The 2,786-nt window shown below is 29.1% G+C and overlaps 2 protein-coding genes across 6 annotated transcripts in view; one reads left to right on the forward strand and one right to left on the reverse strand.

Annotated features, from left to right (window-relative positions):
• LOC122577441 overlaps nucleotides 1-1,622 on the reverse strand; it is a 266,783-nt gene extending 265,161 nt beyond the window's left edge. The window contains exons 1-4 of one of the 3 annotated variants that reach the window (XR_006320288.1): nucleotides 1,186-1,606; nucleotides 393-519; nucleotides 136-222; nucleotides 1-44 (exon numbers count right to left, since the gene is read on the reverse strand). The gene's annotated coding sequence lies outside the window, so the exon portion shown is untranslated. Of the gene's footprint in view, nucleotides 45-135; nucleotides 223-392; nucleotides 520-1,185 lie in introns of all 3 variants that reach the window. The other 2 variants (XR_006320289.1, XM_043748767.1) reach the window with 2 other exon arrangements.
• Nucleotides 1-2,786, forward strand: part of LOC122577433 — a gene marked incomplete at its 5' end in the record, with an annotated part of 702,209 nt that overhangs the window by 174,654 nt on the left and 524,769 nt on the right.

The following is a 2,786-nucleotide window of genomic DNA, read 5'->3' on the forward strand; positions in this document are numbered from 1 at the left end:
CATAACTGTCAGTTGAAATGGATAGATAAACTAACTTCAATTGCCTTGAGATATATATATAAAAGAAAATAATATTATTAAAAATCTATTATAATATTACTATTAAACTAAAAGAAGCAAGAATAACAGACTTACGGTTGCCCAATGGAAAATTTTGAGACCACTCTACTCACAAGTATACGAATACCGAAGGTAATAACTACTGAGGTAAACCACCACAACCTAAAAAGGGGAGAATGTTGTAAAGAAATTGATAAAAGTAAAGAAGTTTATTACTCACATCAAAGAGTGTACGCAGAAGCCAATACAGTTATAAAAATTTTTTCTTTTTTCTTTCTACAAATTTAAGTGAATACTTACGGAATATGACGTCTTCTTTTATGCATACTTACAGTTTTGGGATAGGTAAAGGTAGTTATAATGAGCATTGACAATGTAACGAAGAATTAGATGATACCAGCACGCGCCGTGTAACCATTCCAAGCGAACGACTCAACGTTGAGAATAGAATTGTAGAAACTATAAACAATAATGATTTCTTATCAATAATGTATATATTAGCTCCAAAATTATATGTAAAACTGACAAGCACAAGCACAAGGCAACGACAACTTCATAAGAAATAAACAAAAATAGCTAATAGTTTAGAAATAAGTTAAAATTTGATTAAGGTAAGTCAATCAAGTACTAACGAAAGACATAATTAAAATAAAAGATTGTTATATTATACTAAGCTATTATAGTACTATCGTATTAAGTTGGTATGAACAGATAAGTTATGTACATGTAGAAATGAGTTAAAAATTATTTAAGGTAAATTAATAGAGTATTAATGACAAACATATTTAGAATAAAGGATTGTTATATGGTATAGGGTTATGTTATGCAGTAGTAACGAACGATAATACGCTATGCGTATACTAACTAAAATCAACTAAGGAAACACTCTATAAATATAATCACTTGAGACGAAGCACTGAGACAACACTAATAATAAACTACATGTTTCAACAATAATGTTATTACATTAAATTAAAATAGAGAATATATAAATATGCATTGCAACAAACACAAAGAATATCACTGCTATTAGAACTCTAAATCGCACTAAGATAGAATTAGAAACAAATAACAGATAAATAATTAACTCGGCACTAAATAAAGGAAATAATAATAAGTATTTACGTATCAAATAAAGTTAAAAACAATGCATCATACTCTTATTGAACACGTTCACAAGCGGACATTTTTGATTGTCACGAACATGAAGTACACGCGGCTACATCGACTGTCATGAACATAACATAGCTTCTACGCATGCGCAAGAAAATACACACAGTAGTTATACACGTCATAATTAACGCAAAATAATATCAATTTCAGTTCATTAACATTCTAACTACTAAAATAAATTAGGAAAAATTAACGGATAAATAATAAGCTTAATATTAATAAAAGTCGCCATATACTAGGGACATTTACAAGCGGACATTTTGGATTGTCACTAGCATGAAGTGATACAATAATTATATACACCGTAATTAACACAAACTAATGTCAATTCAATTACGCTTCACTTACTAAAATAAATTATAAATAAATAAGAAATAAATAATAAATTCAATATTAATAAAAGTCGCTACATACTAGAGACATTGCAAACGGCCATTTTGAATCAACACGTGCGAGTAGTAACTTTCACGCTTTGCAAAATAAATTATATTTTTAATGAAGCAATGAGTATTTAATAGAATAACAATAAAACTAATGGAAGATTGTAACAAGAAAATGAATAATAATTAACGCAAAATAATACAGCATTATTATATAATAATAGGGATATTAAAATTCAATATAGATTAACTATACGAAATGAAATAAATTAATTTCACGATTGATGAATTAATGGAGTATAAAAAACTTTTTAAAATTATTTTTAAAAAATTTAATTAATAAAATTAATTTTAAAAAAATTAAAATAAAAGAAAATTTTATCTTCGAAATAGTCCTTAGACTATTTCTGGTGGCAGCAACTACCGTATTGATCGGAAGTTTAAATTTATATTTCAACTACTATCGATCAGTTTTCTTTTCGTTCAAATTAACTAAAAATAAAATAAGACAAATACGTAACACATTTCGCGAGTTGTGGGGATTGTTTCGACGTTATAAAGACTATGCCCTAAATTCGGTGTGTAAAATGGAACAAAGCGAGCGCTTAAGCGTCGAAATGTCTTTAATATTAACGAAATAAGTGTTAAGTTTCCTGAAAATCGAAAAAAGATTGCATTTTGCGAGCTGCCGGTATTGTTTCGAAATTGGAAACAGCACGCACTACATTCAGCGTGTAAAATGGAACAAAACGAGCGCTTAAATGCCGAAATATCTCTAATATTAACGAAATAACAGTTAAATTTCGTGAAAATCGTCAAAAGAATGCATTTTGCGACTTGCTGGTATTGTTTCGAAATTAGAAACAGGACGCACTACATTCAGCGTGTAAAATGGAACTAAACGAGCGCTTAAACGTCGAAATACCTCTAATATTAACGAAATAACTGTTGAATGTTCTGAAAATCGACGAAAGAATGCATTTTGCGACTCGCTGGTATTGCTTCAACGTTAAAAAGAGCATGTAAAATGTGTTGAAAAGAGCGCTTAAACGTCGAAATATTACAATTATTAATGAAATAGCAGACAAATTTCCTGAAAATCGAAGGAAGATTGCATTTTGCGAGTTGTGGGGATTATTTCGACGTTAAAAAGAGCGTGCACCAAATTATGCG

The sequence above is a fragment of the Bombus pyrosoma genome, unplaced genomic scaffold (genome assembly GCF_014825855.1).
Source record: "Bombus pyrosoma isolate SC7728 unplaced genomic scaffold, ASM1482585v1 HiC_scaffold_4710, whole genome shotgun sequence".
NCBI lineage: Eukaryota > Metazoa > Arthropoda > Insecta > Hymenoptera > Apidae > Bombus > Bombus pyrosoma.